This window comes from Schistocerca serialis, chromosome 11 (assembly GCF_023864345.2).
Source record: "Schistocerca serialis cubense isolate TAMUIC-IGC-003099 chromosome 11, iqSchSeri2.2, whole genome shotgun sequence".
In the NCBI taxonomy this organism is placed as follows: Eukaryota; Metazoa; Arthropoda; class Insecta; order Orthoptera; family Acrididae; genus Schistocerca; species Schistocerca serialis.
The window spans coordinates 119,200,487-119,221,363 of NC_064648.1; the positions used below are offsets into that span (position 1 = coordinate 119,200,487).

A 20,877-nucleotide genomic window follows, 5' to 3' on the forward strand; every position below is an offset into this window, starting at 1 on the left:
TTATTGGAGTGAACATCCTGAAATCTCGACTAGTCATCTTGCGACAGTGCGTTATGGGGTTTCATTGAACAGAAGGTTGCTGCCATACATTACGAGACAGTTGGCGGGATGCCATGTGCATTTACTGCCATCATGTCAGCAATGTTGAGTAGAATTTCACATTGTACATAGAGCAGTGTCATACTCTGCGAACAAAACAATGGTGCACACGCAGACGTTCTGGAATACAAAGTAAAGGGTGGTCACAATATGTCAAAGCTGTCCTCTGCCATGATCCCACATTAGTAAAATGAGGCCATATATGAATATGTGCACATGAGATAGTGGGTAATGGGACTTTGTGACCACTCTGTAGTTCTCAGGTGACTTGGTCATCCAAACCTGATGTTCCCGAGAAAATTGATTGGCAGAAATGGTCAAGTTTTTTGGCAACCAAGGCCCCCAGACCTTAGCCAGTCAGTTTTTTGCCTGTGGGGATGATTAAAGGAAAAGTCTGCAAAGAAAAAGTAAACACAAGAGATGAATTGATCATTTGGGTTATGAGAAGCCCTGCCCTCATAAAACATTGCAAAGACAAACTCACAAGACCTACACGTGTTATTGTCAAGAGAATTCAAATCTGCATTGAAGTCGAAAGTGAAATTTATGACCATCATCTTTGAATTTAATCATTTGCCTTTGCTCCTTCTGTGAGTATTTGTTTGGGTTACATTCTGATAGCCGTGTCTCTATATCAATAGAACTTGGACATGTGTTATATGGAAAGTCTTATTTGAAATAGTTTATACTGCCACATCCCAAAACATTTGCTATTCCTTCCAAAACACACCGTGTAAAGGAAGAACTGAAACCCTACTGAAAAATTTTGGACATTGTTCAGGGATATTGTCTGAGTATTTTAATATAAGGGTTTCACAGTCTCCAACTGAACATTACAGAGTAATAATGAAATTATTCCCCCATGAACCACAGACCTTGCCGTTGGTGGGGAGGCTTGCGTGCCTCAGCAATACAGATTGCTGTACCGTAGGTGCAACCACAACGGAGGGGTATCTGTTGAGAGGCCAGACAAATGTGTGGTTCCTGAAGAGGGGCAGCAGCCTTTTCAGTAGTTGCAGGGGCAACAGTCTGGATGATTGACTGATCTGGCCCTGTAACATCAACCAAAACAGCCTTGCTGTGCTGGTACTGTGAACATATGAAAGCAAGGGGAAACTACAGCCGTAATTTTTCCCGAGGGCACACAGCTTTACTGTATGTAGCATGGAGAGCTGCATCAAACCAGTCTCTGGACTGAATACCACAACAACAACAACAACAACAACAACAATGAAATTATGATTTATTCAGTTGGTTGCTCCTATGAACTTTGCATCTGTGACAACCAGGTGGCCTTGCTACGAGAAAGAGATGGCAGCCTACAGACCAACAATCCTGGTTGTCAGACCGTATGATGGGTTGATGGGTGACAGTCAGCTTGGTAAGCTGCTGCTGGTTTTTTTCTGTTTTAGGGTGTACAAACAAATGAGGTAATATGCGCAAATGTCATAACATTAGAACACCAACAAGTAAAAGAAGTTAAAGGCAACTATACATTAAGCCCGATTGATGGAAGGAAAGAGAGCTACAAATGACTTCCCCTTGGACAAAGGTCCACAAAATACTCCACAGAGACAGTGGAGGTCCAGTAACAAAAATTATATATACTTCACCATATTGCTACGATGGATAAAAAGTTAAACACAGCCGACAGCCCACGTGTCATTCAATAAAACTGAAGATAGCTTGGACGGCAAACATACACTTGAATATAAGCGGTTAAAAAATGGGTATTGGGTCAGGAAATGGCGAACTGTCAAAGGTTGATGATGATGCACATAAAGTGGTGGGCGATCACCACTTAACAAACGGTGATGGCTAAAAATACAGTGCCAAATACACAACTGAGCTAAGATCATTTCGTCACAATGAGAGGGCAAAGAGTAACTCGGCCAAGCCACTGGGAAGTGTTTAATTCCTCAGAGCTTGTTCTCAAGAAGCGAAGACCAGTGGTTATGCCAAAATGACACCACCTGTGACAGACGGCAGCACGAAGAGCATCCCAAGGAATGGAAGAGCCAGCAGGCCGAGATAAGAGGATTGCAACCTCGATAGCAACGCTTCAGACCGACGTGACCGGCAACACACACTAACGTCCCGGTGGCTACCTCGACAGCTACCAAGTGGAAGCTTTCTTGAGCAGTTGCACTAACAGGTGGACTATGTAGAGCACACACAGGTTCTGAAGGACAATGAGAGAATTGAAGCAGATGGGAATTAAAAACCCTGTGTCGCTGGATCTACTGGGTCACCTGATACGGGGTGGAGAGCTCTGCTGTAAAAATCGAGCATTGTTCTGGAAGCCAATAAGGAAAATGGTTGGTGCCAATAACGAAGGCACAACCAATACCACAGTTGGTCTCAGACAGTCTGCATACGCAGAAAAGAAGAGAGTCCTGAATTTTTCACGCATTTTCCAGCTAAAAATACGCTTTTTCCCAGGGTGAAAGTACATTTCTTCCATGTTAACTGACGATATACTTTCCCTCGGAGCTGGAAAACTTATCGCAAACCTTTCAATAGTGAAGGTTTCATACACCGTCATAAAACTTTCCGGCACTTTAGCAAACGATACCCAGCAAAAAAAAAAAAAAAAGCTACATTTACACAGCATATTTTCATATTACGAAAGTATAAAAACAAATCCCACCACATACAACTCGGCACCTTCCAGAGCACTGAAACCGAGATTGCGACCGCTTTGGTCAGCCAGTTACAGCTTGCTCCTGTCACGTGATCCTGCCAGCCAATGAGAGTAGATACTGAGCACAAGATATGTGATGTAGTTACGCAATTGCGACGTCATTGTTAAGAAGCATGAACACACAAATAAGAAAAGTTAATGGTTTAAATTAATATACATACAGTATAGCTGCAATAAAAGTTAAGCTTTCACATATAATACTGGTCATCAAAAAGTTTTTGCTTTGTTTTTCGAAGGGTGTGGTTAAGCAAGATCCTACGAGCACACCTTAAATTGTAGCAGCTGAATATTTCTGACAAGCACGATAATAAATTTCACTGCTTTGCACCGAACATTTGGTGGGTTACCTGGGCTGAATACATGTTCCGTCAAGCACTTATTTTTCGACAGAAAAGCCAATTACATATGGAATTGCTAGAGAACTCACCCTTTTTTTTTTAAGGATGATTATATTTTTGTAATCGTTACTGCATAATTTGTACTCTATGAAAGAATTAAAATAAATGTGAAGAACTAACCTTGAAACTTTGTCTTTTTTTTTTAGCATGTGTTACCCTTTACGATATACCAAACACAAATGTGCCGGTAAAATTTTATGTAACAGCATTAATGGCTGGTCTTTTGGGCCAGAAATTTTGCGAAGTGGCTGGTCCTCAGTGTAAGGTTTTGAATGAGAGTCTAATGCTCCGTGATTTAAAAAATTCGTCAAACTTTCTCACACGTAACAAAATTCATCTTGCGTAAAAGAAATTTCCTTTTTAAAGTAACGCGTGTACCGTACACGCGGACAAGGAAAAAAAATCCCGGATTTACCGGTAAAAAATACACTTTTTCCCCCGGTGAAAACACACTTCTTAGTATTAAGTGACAGTATACTTTCCCTCGGGACTGTAAAAATTATCACAATCCTATGAAGGAAGGGTTAAGGTTTTATGCACCGGTGTACAATTTCCGGTGCTTTAGAAAATTAAACCCGGCAAGAAACAAAAAAACCGCTGCATTTTTGCGTATTACGAAACTATAAATTTGAATTCCACCAAACATAGGACGTTAGTTTTAGAAGCATCGAAATGGAGATTGTTATGTGCCGTTGTAGGCCAATCATAGATGATGTCACGTGATCTCGCCAGGCGATGACAGCAGGTATTAAGAGCTTAGGCCCCGTGATGTCAATAGCAACATCACTGCTAAGTATCGCGAACACAAATAGTAAAAGTTTGTGGTTTAAATTAATATGCATAGTGTACTTATAGCATACATATAATATTAGTCATTTTTGCGTGTGTTACACTTTACGATACATATACAGATGTGCCAGTAAAATTTTAAATAATGAATAAATGTCTGGTCTTCTGCGGTCGAAATTCTTTCGAGCGGTTGGTCCTCAAAGCGTTAAGTTTTAAATGAGAGCCGAGCGCTCTGTGGCTTAAGAAATTCATCCAACATTCTCACACGTAACATAATCCAACTTGCGTAAAAGAATATTTACTTTGAAACTAACGCTTCTCAAACCACCATTCGTAATATTTTCCCGCAACCTGTTACAAACAGGTTCGTTTCAACACCTGCCAGAGAGCTTCAGTAAACAGGCGTTACTGCGCGTGCGCGGCTACGATGACGTACGAAGCCCGTATACGAATTTACGTCATAAAAGAAACAGGAAATCAGAGGCTACTCCATGAGTATCGAAATTTAGTAAGCCATACTAAAATGCATAATTCTGCTTAAAGTGCACATTCGTATGTTCAGATTCACAATGAATTAGGCCCCATCTTGATATAAAGTTTCTCCGTGTGATTTTCGGGGCGTAAATTTTCTTGGAGTACCACTATTGTATTATCTCATGTTAGGTTCTTTATTATGGCGTAACGCCATACGTGCCGGAAGACGAAAACGTGCACTTGAAATTCAGCGAACAGTTGAAACTAGCTAACAGTTTGGGCTGAAATACTTCGTTTCAAATAAATTTACTGCCTCTGCGGAAAAGATTAATAAAAGTCAAATTTCTTTAGCAAACCGACAAAAATAACTTCATTGATCTGCAAGGCGCTTGACAGCCAAAAACGTGGAAATAAAATAAAATCAGGAAACAAACTAATAACAATTTTAGCCTTCCGTAATTATGTGAATGTATTTTAATTCACTTGATAGCTCCCAGAGACAGAAATCCGTTTTGTTTTCATTTGACGTGGGAGCTTGTAACGAAGAGGAAATAGCAAAATCACTAACAGTCACGTAGCCAGAAGCAGAAGGTACTGCTCATATGCTACTCCACTACGCACGCGCGTGAGCCCGCTGGGAAGTGCTCAAACGAACCTAATGCACACAATTGTTACGTCACGCTCATCGTAAGCAGTTTGTTGTTATGAAATACTGCAGTCTTCGTCCTAAAGCCTTTAACACATTTCGCTGCTGGCAGACGTTATAGTATCAGTTCTTACCAGCCAAAATTACAAAAAATTAACTGAAAAGTAGAACACTGACAAAATCCCGGAATTCTAAAATATCCCCGGTTTTCTCCCAGACGAAAAAATTCTCCTGGATGTCCCAGAGCGTATACACCCTGTCAAACAACCATTCACATATTTTACCTCGACCTTCCAGGTCCCACAGTGGATCGCAATATTCAAAATCTCCTGTGATTGGTCGCTCGCTGTGACACCCCGCACCGGATCGATTGCCAAGCAATTGCAATCACTATTATGAACTGTGGGAAATGTGGGAAATGAACTGCTATGATCAGCAGTTGCAGTCATCGAAAAAGAGGGCATAGAATGGGTGTCCGGGCATGGCAGACAAACAGCATGTGTATCTGCTGAGAAGGACATTATACCAGTATGGCAGTGGTAGTTTGGCACCTCCTGCATGCAGACTCTCAACAGGGCTAGTGAAAAAGGTGACAGTGGCCAAATGTATTCCATGATGGTGGATCGTATTAAGACAGAGTAAGAGGATGAACATGCAGATGAATAAACAAAACACCCACCGTCATAGTTTCAAACAAACAAGGGTTTGATACAAATGGAGGAGGGTGGTCGGATCCACTGCCCAGGAAGTTCAAATGTGTGTGAAACCTTACGGGACTTAATTACTAAGGTCATCAGTCCCTAAGCTTACACATTACTTAACCCAAATCATCCTAAGGACTAACACACACACCCATGCCCAAGTGATGACTCGAACCTCCGTCGGGATCAGTCACATAGTCCATGACTGCAGCGCCTTAGACCGCTCGGCTAATCCCACGCGACTGCCCAGGAAGTACCGCTTAGGACATGTAGAACACTGCAGAACTGGGTACAGAGTGTGGGAGGACACAAAGTTTCATACAAAGCATGAGCCTCAGGAATTTTGTAGTTTCAGCAAATGGAAGACCAACAGGCCCAAGATGAAAAAAGGCGTGGAAAAAAGCCATTGCGCCACAAGAAATTCAAACAAATGGATCTGTCAGTGGTAAAGCACAAGCCAGTGTCGATGCTCCACAAATAAAGACAATCGAGACATCGCTGAAGATGCCGCTCAAGGAGACAAGTCCGCAAAAAACTGCAATAGACCGCAAAATCATCAACGAAAGGGGAGGAGCTGGAGATTTCTGGCAGGCGACAGTCCATAATAGGGTTAATGGCTAGAGCAAAGAGAACGATGCTCAGGATGGAGCCTTGAGGCACTCCTTTCTCCTGGGTAAGGGTGTCTGCAAGGTCAAAGCCACACGTAACTTGAAAACTCAGTCTTTTAAAATTCCTGAAGGAAATGGGGAGGCGGCCATCGAAGCCCCACATGTATAGACTACGGAGGATAACAGTCCTCCAGCAGATGTTGTAGGCTTTCTCCAAACCAGAAAACATGACCACAGTCTGGTATTTCTGCAGTAAAGCATTAATGACATCAGCTGACAAAGTGACAAAATGGTCAACTGCAGAATGGCTCGCACAAGATCCACATTGTGCAATGATTAGTACAAGTACGTAATTTGTGAGACTCGAGCCACCATACCAGCTGACCACGAATCATACAAACCATCACCCAAAAAACACAGCTGGTGAGAAATGGGGCGGTAGCTAGAAGGAAGGTGTTGTCCTAACCGGACTTAGGTGTTGGTATGAGAGTGGCTTCACGCCAGTGTCTGGGAAACGTGCCGTCCACCGAGATGCGATCGTACATTTGAAGGAGAAACTGCTGCAACACCTGAATGTGAATATTGTCCAGCCCTGGGGTAGAGGATCAGGATGAGGTGAGACCATGGTCTAGCTCCCTCATAGTAAAGGCATCATTGTGGTAGTCACTATTCTGAGAGGAGAAGAATATCACCTGAGCCTCCTCCACTCATTTCCAAGAGAGGAAGACGGAGTGACAGTGGGTGGAGCTCGAAATCTCCGCAAAATAGTGGCCCAAGGTCTTGGAGACAGCAACATAGTTGCCAATGACAACATCTACTATGGTCAGGCTGAAAATCAGGGAATGGACCTCGGTACCAGAGAGCCGACAGAGGTTGCCCGTACGGCATAAGAGGGAGTGAAACTGTGAAAAGAACAACTAAACAAAATCCAGCTAGCTTCTTCACTATACTGAAGAATGTGACAAAGCCCTCGCAAATGTTTATAATGAATATAGTTCACTGTCATACGATGGTAGTTAAAAATGTGGAGATTACATCTCCGCGCACAAATTGTGTCACGGCATGTCTCAGTCCACCACGGGACCGGGACACGGTGCAATAAAGATTAAATGCGAGGTACGGAACATTCTGCAGCAGTACAGATAACAATCGTAAGGTACTCTTATCTGTTCATCACGACTGTGGAATTTTTGTTGAAGGTCGCCTGGGAGGAGTAAAGCTTCCAGTCGTCCTTAGAAATCTGTGAATTGGATTTACATGCATATGGGGTAGGAATCAGCAAATAGGTAGCACAGGAAATGGTTGTTCGAGTATATGTCGGAGACAATGGACCACACGAGAGGACAGGCAAGTTGGGCAGTACAGAACAAGATGTCCAAATCAGAATAGATGTGCAGGGAGTCTGAAAAGAAAGTGGGTGCTCCAGTGTTAAGACAGACAAAGTTGAGTTGATTGCGAAGGTCAGCAGAGAGGGAACCTCTCGGACAGGTTCTGGAAGAGCGCCAATGGGGATGGTTGACATTAAAGTCACTGAGCAGCAGAAAGGGGTGAGGGAGCTGACCGATAAGCTGAAGTAAGTTTGCCCTGGTGTAGACGGCACAAAGAGAAAAGGTCAAGGAAGGAAGGGAAAGGCAAACTGCAACAGCTTGCAGCCTGACGTTCAATGAGATGGTTTGGCTACGGACATCATTACGAATGAGCAGCATGACTCCCCAATCAGACGGAATGCTGTCCTCGGAGGGAAGGTCAAAGCAGATTGGAAGGAAATGCATGAAGTCAAAGTGGTCTAGAGGACGTAATTTCTTTTTTTGGAGGCAGGAAACAACAGCAGGATGCTGAGATTCCAAGAACAGACGTAATTCCTCCTTGTTGGATCTAATGTCACGAACATTTCATAGTGGAAGTGTCATAATGAGGAATGGGGAGGAGGGAGAAAATGATGGCCAGTCACCTCAACGGCTGCCGAGTGCAAGTCTTTTAAGAGACACTGCTACGGGGCACAGAGGCTGGAGGATTCTATTCTATGACATCTACAGAGGCGTCAGCATTGTTCCTGGGTCGACCTGTGGATTCCAGAGCAGAAAAATGGTAGGCTGAGAGTGCCAGTGAAATGGAGGTCAGCAAGGTGAGGGTATCACACGGTGACACTGTTGAACAGGATCTCCGCATTGGGGAAGGAGACTGCTTGCCTCTGTTTGATTTCTTAGAGTAAGAAGACGAAGACTCAGATGTCTGTTGGCTGGAGGGACATAAAAAGTCGTTGTGGGAGTGTTCCTTTCATCCTTTCTGGCCTACCAGTTGTGTAGCAGGTGATTTCTCTGCCAAGGGCAAAGATCTGTTGGCTTGTTGCACAGCTGTAAGAGAAGGAAACAGGGATGCTAAAGTGATATTGGGTGATTTCACAATTACAATACTGAATTGGAGATCCCAAGTCTGTGAGGCCATGTACTTCGTGGAGTGAGGTATAGCAAGAACGGTACTATAAGTGGAGCACGGTAAAATGCAGGGCTTTCGACTAGCCAACAACTTGCGACAGTGTAGGATACTTTTCCCTACCCCACATCTCTTGGACAGCCCACTCATCGAGAGACACGTGACACTAATGGGATAAGGCCGCGTAGTTGCCATTACAACTGATACTGTGGGGACTCACCCTTGTCAGCATCCCTACCACAAGTAACATATTTGGTCACGTTTTGACAGGACACGTGAGTGTGATTGTAACACTGACTCTAGTAGCAGCACACCAATTTCAGAATGTAAAATCGGACCATCATAACTTCACAGCCTGCTTTGATCTTTCATGGAAGCTCTATTCCATCAAACGTGAAAAAAGATTGCGCATAGGCACTAAGTTAGCATCAACATTTTTCACTACTCAATGGATCACAGTGACACCCTCATCAGAGAGAACATTTTAGATTTCTGCCTTTGTCAGACCATCAAGCAGCAGAGTGTAAATAACACCACACAAAGAATTCAGCATATGATGCACCTCAACACGAACAGGACAGCTGTGGAGGAGTGAACTGTAAGCAGTTGTTGGGCTTGAAAATCACAATTTTGGTCTCCAAAAGCAAAGTCCCAGTATAAGTGACAGTATGATTTCACAAGACCTGCAATTGCATCGACACCTTTTTGAATAATAAACACATTAACTCTGACAATGGACTGATCATCTTCGGTACATAATGCGACGAAGAACTGAGGTGTAGCTGGGAGTGGCATTGAATCTTTAGGCTCATTCCATTTATTTTAGTAGACATAGACTGAGAAGAAGATTAAAACTTTAAACATGGCTGCTTAGTTCAGTGACTGTTTACAAATTAAAGTTAAGGCAATTACAGCATTCGCTCACAAAATTTAAGTCTTTTGACCAGGTTTCAACACTTCTATTAGTGCCTTCATCAGGAATTAAATATTCAAATTTGCAGGTCATGTATAAGATAAATATGAAAAGAAAAACGTTTTAGTCACAAAAATTTAAAAAAAAAGAAAGAAAACTATGGTTTTTCTAGGTATGAGCAGCCCACAGTGACTCGCCTTCCATGTATTCTTTTCAAATTTTTGTGAATAAAACCTTTCTTGCTTGATATTTATCTTATACGTGACACGCTAATTTGAATATTTAATTTCTGATGAAGACACTCAGAGAAGTTTTGAAACTTGGTCAAAAGACTTAAATTTTGTGACAGAGGGCTGTAATTGCTTTAACTTTAATTTGAGATAAAGATGATTAGCTCATTGCGAAAAAATCCTCCACAATCACCAACATCTTCGATGTTGCACCCACTGCGACTGGAAGCCCCCCTCAGATGGGGGCTCACTCGCCTTAGATCAGGGCTTAACAACTGGTCGGTTTTGAGCGCGAGTACTCGCGTCTGCTCAGGCACGTGCTCGCGAGCAGGTGCAAGGTCGCAGAGTAAGGAGGGAGGGGAAATGCGCACGCACGTTTGAATGTGATCTCGCGTTCTTAGCAGATTTAACTAGCCATCTGAATGCTTTGAGCATTTTACTACAAGGTAAAGATCTGCTAATTACTCATTTCATAGATCGAATACGAGCTTTTAAAATGAAATTGACACTTTGTGTGAGTCAGCTGGAAAAAGGAAACCTAGCTCATTTTCCTAAATTATCATCCATGCAAGATGTTCACAAAGACGGTGAACGTTATTCACATACTTTAGTTGATCAGCGCTTTCAGGATCTGACAGCACTAGACAGTGATTTTGATCTGTTCTCTACATATTAAGCGAATATTTAAGAGATTCGTCCTGAGCTGCAGCAAGAAATTATTGACCTGCAGTGTGACAGAGAATACAGAGACAAATTTCAGAACAAGAAAAACATTTTGGAATTCTACAGACACTTCCCTCAGGATAGATTTCCTCATTTGCACAAACTGGCGGCTACAATAATATCAACGTTCGGTAACACGTATGTTTGTGAACAACTGTTCTCTGCAACGAAATGTAACAAGACGCGCCTGAGAAACGCATTGTCTGATCGAAATTTAAACTGCACACTGCGCCTAAAATGCACAAGAACAATTACTCCGAACATAGACGCAATTGTAAAGGGCAAAAAGTACATGATAACGGAGAATCCCACACTTCAGTGACACCTTTTATTGTGTAACAGTTCACAAATTAATGCGAATGTAGAGGCATACACTAAGCTAATAAAATTATGTGGCACGTGGACATTCTCCTTTATTCGTTTCATCTGTCGCAGTAACAATTCGTGAGTGATATCCCTGCAGGTGGCTGCGGATTTACATTGACCGGTGGCAGCTGCTGTGTGCCCCATGTGACTCTCCCCACTCTCCGCTCAGGTCCGGTAGTTGGGGTAGCGTGCTCGCGCTGCTCTGTGCTCGCACCTTGCTGCTCACAGCTTGCTCCGCAAGCACGTATGTTGTGAAGCCCGGCCTTAGATGATTGTTCATACCTCAAGTCATATCTCCCAAACTCCACACAGGGGGACCAATTGGCAACTGGGAAAGCAATAGCTCAGGCAATCACCCTTCCCTGGGCCGGGCCTGTACCAGGGGTACGTACGAATCCCACCTGTCGACCCACGGCTGGGAATTGCGCTTTACCAAGTCGCCTGTTAGATGTCAAACATCTGGGTCACCCTTCAGAAGCACACAGGGAGGAAGAAGAAAGAGAGACCTCAAACACTGAAGCGGAGGACGGAGAGGAGGTAAATAATTGAGGATGAAAGAAAAATCAGACTAGGGACTGTCCATCGCTGGGCTACGAAATTTCAGAATGCGTTCCTGAAAATACGCAAGACGTGTTCACCGAGGGAGGGGAAAAGGAATGAGGAGGATAGACATGCAGCACAGAAAGTGAAGAGGTGCTGCAAAGGCTGGGACCCTGTGGAAGCCAAGCACAAACTCACCAAAGAGAGGTGAGCCCCCTGGACAGGGAGTGGGGGATTCTACTGTTGTCCGGAGCATTTCCAGACGTGTCTTCAGCCCAGAATCTCTTTGGCTGGAGTAGAATCATCTTCAATGATGCGGCCAAGTATGAAATGGGCCCCAGAGACCGGCAAACCCATGTCTGAGGATACCCTGGGCAGCACTGGGATACCAACCTGTCACTCACCCAACAGCCAACAGTGATGGTCTGCAGTGCCGTGCCATTTCATTTCATTTCCATACATGCCAACTTTCAAAAGTGAAAAATCAGGAGAATTTTAGCGCTGTACTATTGTGAATTACAACACATCCCTGACAAAGTTGCAATAATTCAGTACCTGTACCTGGTACACCCATATTGTTTCACAATTTCAGAATCGGGAAACATTTTGCGAAGCAAAGGCCCAGCGTGGTCGGCACAGTTTATAGTCAAGTTATGCTCTACAATAAATGAGGTAAATAAAGCCTCGGCGTTCGTCACAGAATCTACATTTTGGGGTTTACACGAGAAGTTTCTGGTTCCGTTCTACACAATGGACACTCTCCTTGTGTTTTTTAGTTTGCACATGTTTAAGAATGCCTCACTTCCCACCGTGAGCCACTGAAAAGTCACATCTACATACACTACAAAATGCGTAGGTTTGTCCCTTCCTCGATTCACTTAAACATGGAAACTCTTCCTTATATACATTTCTGAATACTGCATCAGATTTCTCCACCATCCTGCACAAAAAATAATCAACACCTCCATGATATGCAGCCAACAACTACTACAGAGTACACAAATCACGCAGCAGCATCGAGAACACAATGGTCCTACGTTATAGACAATGGTCAAGTAGCAATGATGCCAACCCTGGTGCACCGTTTCCCCCTATATTGCACTTCAAATTCCCCTAAATAATTTGTCACACTGTCGGGTGAGCGGGGGGAGGGGGGGGGGGGGGGTAAAAGGGAGTCAACAATGAAATTGTCGAGTGGAGGGGAGGGTAGTAACCCAAAATTTTTTTCCCCCCTGAAACATTTATCCCTCTAATTTCCCCAGGCAGCTTAATTCCCCCTAAATTTAGGAGGAAATCCCCCAACTTGGCCACACTTCCTTGTGGAAAGAACAATGCTAATCACTTCGCTTGGAATGACTATCAACTACTCCTTGTCCACAATTACTTTACAATTGCACTGATGCTACCAGAAGTGGAGGAAACTGAAACTGGTTGAAAGATATTCATTTGTCTCCGAACGCTGCCAACGATAAGTTCCGTACTTCTACAAGGAAGATACAAAGCGCGAGCTACGCCTACTGCCACTCCCGACAGCCACCACACGAATCTTCCAAGTTAACATAGACAAGTAGCAGCCATACACTGTCATCCACCAATATATCGAAGGGGCAGGATTTTCAAATAGTAAGGAAAGTATTGAAATTGCTCTGAAAATCGGGAGGTCGGTCTTTACGGTCGGGAGATCAGGAGGAAGAAGGAAAAATCGGGAGTCTCCTGCTTAAATCAGGAGAGTTGGCATGTCTGCATTTCATAGGAGGACCCTTTGATTGTCATCCATGGGACCCTTACAGCACAGCGGTACTTTGACAATATTCTAGGCCCGGTTTTGTTGCCCTTCATGGCAAGCCATCTTGGGCTCACATTTCAACAAGATAATGCTGCCCACACACAGCAAGAGTTTGTACTGCTTACCTTTGTGCTTGGCAAATCAAACCTTCCCCAACAAGGTCGCCCGATCTCTCTCCAATTGAGAACATTATCGTAAGGGCCTACCAACCAGCTCGGAATTTTGATGATGTAATATAACAGCTGGACAGAATTTGGCACAATATCCCTCAGGAGAGCATCCAACAAGTCTATCGATCAATGCCAAGCCAAACAACTGCTTGCATTAGGGTCAGAGGTGAACCAACATATTACTGACTTCCTCGATATGTGAAGTTCTTTCCCTCAAATAAATCATCCAATTGATGAGTACGCTACTGCATTGGCTTCTTACTTAGCTTGCATTTATCGTGAATCTCTTGCCCAATGTAAAGTCCCGAGCGACTGGAAAAAAGCGCAGCTGACGCCTGTATATAAGAAGGGTAGAAGGACAGATCCTCAAAATTACAGACGAGTATCCTTAACATCGGTTTGTTGCAGGATTCTTGAACATATTCTGAGTTCGAATATAATGAATTTCCTTGAGACAGAGAAGTTGCTGTCCATGCGTCAGCACGGCTTTAGAAAGCATCGCTCCTGCGAAACGCAACTCGCCCTTTATTCACATGATTTCTTGCGAACCGTGGATGAAGGGTATCAGACAGATGCCATATTCCTTAACTTCCGGAAAGCGTTTGACTCGGTGCCCCACTGCAGACTCCTAACTAGTTGTCCTCGATGGTGAGTGTTCATCGGAGGTGAGGGTATCGTCTGGAGTGCCCCAGGGAAGTGTGGTAGGTCCGCTGTTGTTTTCTGTCTACATAAATGATCTTTTGGAAAGGGTGGATAGCAATGTGCGGCTGTTTGCTGATGATGCTGTGGTGTACGGGAAGGTGTCGTCGTTGAGTGACTGTAGGAGGACACAAGACGACTTGGACAGAATTTGTGATTGGTGTAAGGAATGGCAGCAAACTCTAAATATAGATAAATATAAATTAATGCAGATGAACAGGAAAAAGAATCCCATAATGTTTGAATACTCCATTAGTAGTGTAGCGCTTGACAAAGTCACGTCGATTAAATATTTGGGCGTAACATTGCAGAGCGATATGAAGTGGGTCAAGCGTAATGGGAGTTGTGGGGAAGGCGGGTAGTTGTCTTCGGCTCATTGGTAGCATTTTGGGAAGATGTGGTTCATCTGTAAAGGAGATCGTTTATAAAACACTAATATGACCTATTCTCGAGTACTGCTCGGGCATTTGGGATCCCTATCAGGTCGGATTGAGGGAGGACATAGAAGCAATTCAGAGGTGGGCTGCTAGATTTGTCACTGGTAGGTTTGATCATCACGCGAGTGTTACGGAAATGCTTCAGGAACTCGGGTGGGAATCTCTGGAGGAAAGGAGGCGTTCTTTTCGTGAATCGCTACTGAGGAAATTTAGAGAACCAGCATTTGAGGCTGACTGCAGTACAATTTTACTGCCGCCAACTTATATTTTGCGGAAAGACCACAAAGATAAGATGAGAGAGATTAGGCCTCGTACAGAGGCATATAGGCAGTCATTTTTCCCTTGTTCTGTTTGGGAGTGGAACAGGGAGAGAAGATGCTAGTTGTGGTACGAGGTACCCTCCGCCATGCATCGCTCCTGCGGAGTATGTATGTAGATGTGAAATTGGAATCACTTGTTTGTCTGTGCACAAAGATCACGTCTACCAATTTCCATCCCATTCAGTTAATTCCTTCATGGTGCATAATTTTTTTGTCTTAGAGTGCATTTTCAGTGCAATAAATGTGTAAAGTAAGTGGGAGTAAGAAATCAAGAAGGTACAGGCCCACCAATGAGGAGCATAAGACTATGGCGCATCCGCCGTAAGCCAGCAAAGTATCAAACTAAACTTGCAAATTCCTATCTTACTGTAACAGTAAATGATTTTCTATCCACATGCAAGAACGTGTACACTATTAGACGTGGTAACAGATGTCTTGGGGCTCTGTAAAGTGGGCGTCTACCACACCCTATCCAAATGCATTCAGCCATATGTCGAGCAGACTTTGCAGACAATTGAAGAAAGGTGCTAGGAGCACAGGAGACAAACTGAATTTATGCAAATACCCAAATATGTGGTTCCAGAACATTGCGTGGCTACAGGGACTCAGTGAAGCATGAAGAAACATACCTTATGTGACCAAAAGTGTCTGGACACCTGGCTGAAAATGACTTACAAGTTCATGGCACCCTCCATTGGTAATGCTGGAATTCAATATGGTGTTGGCCCACCCTTAGCCTGGATGACAACTTCCACTATTACAGGCGTACATTCAATCAGGTGCTGGAAGGTTTCTTGGGGAATGGCAGCCCATTCTTCACAGAGTGCTGCACTGAGGAGAGGTATCGATGTCGATCGGTGAGGCCTGGCACGAAGTCGGCGTTCCAAAACATCCCAAAGGTGATCTATAGGATTGAGGTCAGGAGTCTGTGCACGCCAGACCATTACAGGGATGTTATTGTCATGCAACCACTCTGTCACAGTCCGTGCATAATGAACAGGTGCTCGATCGTGATGAAAGATGCAATTGCCATCCCAGAATTGCTCTTCAACAGTGGGAAGCCAGAAGGTGCTTAAAATGTCAATATAGGCCTGTGTTGTGATAGTGCCATGCAAAACAAAAGGGGTGAAAGCCCCCTCCATGAAAAATACGACCACACCATAACACCACCGCCTCTGAATTTTACTGTTGGCCTACACACGCTGGCAGATGACGTTCACTGGGAATTTGCCATACCCACACCGTGCCATCGAATCACCACTTTGTGTACTGTGATTCGTCACTCCACATGATGTTTTTCCACTGTTCAATCGTCCAACATTTACACTCCTTACACCAAGCGAGGCATTGTTTGGCATTTACCGGCATGATGTGTGGTTTATGAGCAGCCGCTCGACCGTGAAATCCAAGTTTTCTCACCTCCCACCTAATTGTCATAGTACTTGCAGTGGATCCTGATGCAGTTTGGAATTCCTGTGTGGTGGTCTGGATAGATGTCTGCTATTACACATTACGACCCTCTTCAACTGTCAGTGGCCTCTGTCAGTGAACAGACGAGTTCGGCCTGTGCGCTTTTGTGCTGTACGTGTCCCTTCACGTTTCCACTTCACTCTCACATCGGAAACAGTGGACCTAGGGATGTTTAGAAGTGTGGTAATCTCGCATACAGACGTATGACAGAAGTGACACCTGACCACGTTAGAAGTGCACGAGTTCCACAGAGTGTCCCATTCTGCTCTCTCATGATGTCTAATGACTACTGAGGTCGCTGATATGGAGTACCTGGCAGTAGGTGGTAGCACAATGCACCTTATATGAAAAACATATGTTTTTGGAGATGTCCAGGTACTCTTGATCACATAGTGTAAGTGTTGAGACAGTCCTCATTGTTTTGAGACTTTGTTCTAAAGGAAGCAATCAAAATATGAGTGTCCTACAGCCTGATCAACAGAGGCGGTGGCTTCCTCTCAGTAAAGCATGGGATCCAGCACTCAGTGTCACAGTGTGGACGAGAGCAACTTCCAAGCCTGATGTGGGCAGCAACAGCATTCAGGGACTAGAATTTGAGCACAGCATTGTAACGTTGGATGCAACCTGGTTGTGGGGAAGGAGTGTGGGGTGGTAAGAGTGCAAAGGAGGTGTGATGCAGTGAAGAAGCTCAGTCTACAGGTATCACCTGAAGACACACTAAGGTCATGTTACGTAAATAGTAACACCTAGCTGAATACCCATGAGCGATACAAACAACTTCAACAGATGCTTACATGTTACAGTACAAGCTAGTCCAGTTACCTGTTAAAACGGAGAAGCGACTGCAGAAGCGCTGCTACAGAACAGACCGCAGTGTGGGACGAGTTAGCAGCTCATCCTCTCTGGAATGCAGCCCAAAGTGAATGGAGGTTCTTTGCAGCCTCAGGTACACACACTAACCTGCACAACAAAAACAAAGAAACAACTCAAATACTAGTGTCTTTTTTTTTTCATTCTATGCAGAATTCTTCTCACCTCTGACAATTCATGCTAATGCACAATTTGGTAACTTACATATTTTGTGGGCAGATGTCACAGTAGTCACTCAAACAAAGCAAGTAAAGATGTGCGTGCCATCTGTTTGCGAACTGTGTAAGCTTGGTTCTGTGTGGTAATGTACACTCACGTTCAGGAAAAACAGAACCCCTTGAATGAAACAATGGAAAATTCAGGATGGAATGTAACAATATTATGAGAAGGAAAGTAGCTACTCACCATATGGTGGAAATGCTGAGTCACAGAAAGGCACAACAAAAAGTATTTCACACTGCAGTCGAGTGTGAAGGTTGCGTTTGCGCGAGTGTGTGTGTGTGTGTGTGTGTGTGTGTGTGTGTGTGTTTTGCTGACAAAGGCCATTGGCTGAAAGATTTAAGTGTGAAAATCTTTTGTCGTGCCTATCTGCGACTCAGTATCTCTGCTACATGGTGAGAACTCCTTGAATGACTATACATAGGACGTTCATATCAACAGGATATGTACAATGGTATGTTCTACAGAAATGGTTAGTATTTGAACCATGTAAGTCCGCGGGTTCAAGGTCAACATCAGCATCATGATGCAACACCGCCTGCCAGTAAAATGTGCCTGCAGTTCTAGTTGTCTCTATAAAGTAAAGGTAATGGATTAGTATGGCATGAGCAGTCGCCCAGCATGTCTCACAGACATATGCGCGGACCATACCGTCAATCAGCGAGTTTGGAAGAGGGCGGATTATTGGCATGAGAAATTGTGATGCATCTATCCGGGAGTTACTAAATGCTATGGGCACACTGCACACTAAGAGGCCCGCACCTTAATGTTAAATAATCTGTTGATATTGCACATACCATCCAATGGAAAGATGGTGATGTCCAAATCAACAATAAGTAGCAACAATTTTAGCTCCCTTCTAAAGGTAAGCGCTGGCTACGCCATACTCTGTGTCTTCTAAGTTGACAACACTGCAAAACTTGCAGTGGAATTCCCTGAAGTTGTCCGAGCTAGTCGCAATAACCTGATGAATTAGAATAGGTTTCCACTGATAATCAATAAGAAGGTAATTAAAGGATACCACATTATTTTTGTACATCTACTATTACAGTCGTTTGTTCCTTCAACAGTGTATTTACTTTTCTTACAGTGCGCCCACTTTTGATATAGGCCATCTACAATGAAGGTTTCTTTCCTGTCGATAGACTGTTGTATTGTGTGTTGTAGTTTCACAAATGGTTCAAATGGCTCTGAGCACTATGGGACTCAACTGCTGAGGTCATTAGTCCCCTAGAACTTAGAACTAGTTAAACCTAACTAACCTAAGGACATCACAAACATCCATGCCCGACGCAGGATTCGAACCTGCGACCGTAGCGGTCTTGCGGTTCCAGACTGCAGCGCCTTTAACCGCACGGCCACTTCGGCCGGCTGTAGTTTCACACTTTCTGCATTTCTTTTGTGCTGCTTTTTCTTTGCCAGTTGCTGTGGGCTAATAAGATACAATACCAATATTTAACAACAGTATAAAATGTTAATAAGAGTGAAATGTAATCCTATCAAGTGACTGCAGACAGGAAAACAAGAAGCACTGAAGAGAAAAAGTTTGCTTATACATGTTAACAAGTTTAAAAATCGTGGGTTCTACGTACAACATAAATAACAGTGTAGGTTTCAATTATTGATGTTTCATAACATCTCACAATGAAATGTAACTGTTATAATTCATTTACTCGTACTTCTGAATACAGTAAAAGTTTATTTGCCACTAAAACCCCGAGAGGTGTGATTGACTTTATGAAACCATACTTATAGTGGTGTAGGACTGGATGTCAGGTTTCATACATTTCAGTCATCAAACATGGTGGACCCCAATCATAAAAATGTGACAAAAATAATTTCTCACAAAAGATCAAAACAATTAAAAATAACAGTAGTTCAACCCGGAGCTCTGTGGTATAAATGGCTAAGGCTTTTTGCTCATAAGCTTAAGACTGCATGTTCGGTACTTACAGGATCATAATTTTTGTACAAATCCTTATCAAAATGAATGTGGGTTTTATATATCTAAAAACAAAGATGATGTAACTTACCAAACGGAAGCGTTGGTATGTTGATAGAGACACTAACAAACACAAACACACACACAAATATTCAAGCTTTCGCAACCCAGGGTTGCTTCATCAGGAAAAAAGGAAGGGGATGGAAAGACGAAAGGATGTGGGTTTTAAGGGAGAAGGTAAGGAGTCATTCCAATCCCGGGAGCGGAAAGACTTACCTTGGGGGAAAAAAGGACAGGTATACATTCACACACACACACACACACACACACACACACACACATATCCATCCGCACATACACAGACACAAGCTGACATTTGTAAAGGCAAAGAGTTTGGGCAGAGATGTCAGTCGAGGCGGAAGTAGAGGCAAAGATGTTGTTGAAAGACAGGTGAGGTATGAGCGGCGGCAAATTGAAATTAGCGGAGATTGAGACCTGGCGGATAACGAGAAGAGAGGATATACTGAAGGGCAAGTTCCCATCTCCGGAGTTCTGACAGGTTGGTGTTAGTGGGAAGTATCCAGATAACCCGGACGGTGTAACACTGTGCCAAGATGTGCTGGCCGTGCACCAAGGCATGTTTAGCCACAGGGTGATCCTCATTATCAACAAACACTGTCTGCCTGTGTCCATTCATGCAAATGGACAATTTGTTGCTGGTCATTCCCACATAGAAAGCTTCACAGTGTAGGCAGGTCAGTTGGTAAATCACGTGAGTGCTTTCACATGTGGCTCTGCCTTTGATCGTGTACACCTTCCGAGTTACAGGACTGGAGTAGGTGTTGGTGGGAGGGTGCACGGGACAGATTTTACACCGGGGGCGGTTACAAGGGTAGGAGCCAGAGGGTAGGGAAGGTTGTTTGGGATTTCATAGGGATGAACTAAGAGGTTACGAAGGTTAGGTGGACGGTGGAAAGACACTCTTGGTGGAGTGGGGAGGATTTCGTGAAGGATGGATCTCATTTCAGGGCAGGATTTGAGGAAGTCGTATCCCTGTTGGAGAGCCACATTCAGAGTCTGATCCAGTCCCGGAAGGTTTCCTGTCGCAAGTGGGGTGCTTTTGGGGATCTTCTGTGGGAGGTTATGGGTTTGAAGGGATGAGGAAGTGACTCTGGTTATTTGCTTCTGTACCAGGTCGGAAGGGTAGCTGCGGGATGTGAAAGCAGTTTTCAGGTTGTTGGTGTAACGGTTCAGGGATTCCCGACTGGAGCAGATTCGTTTGCCACAAAGACCTAGGCTGTAGTGAAGGGACCGTTTGATGTGGAATGGCTGACAGCTGT

The 20,877-nt window shown here is 43.8% G+C and overlaps 1 protein-coding gene across 3 annotated transcripts in view; it reads right to left on the reverse strand.

The window, feature by feature from the left end:
• LOC126427329 (histone acetyltransferase KAT2A) overlaps positions 1–20,877 on the reverse strand; it is a 339,982-nt gene that overhangs the window by 248,643 nt on the left and 70,462 nt on the right. For all 3 annotated transcript variants that reach the window (XM_050089640.1, XM_050089639.1, XM_050089641.1), the window contains one exon: positions 17,329–17,466. The gene's annotated coding sequence lies outside the window, so the exon portion shown is untranslated. The remainder of the gene's footprint in view (positions 1–17,328; positions 17,467–20,877) is intronic.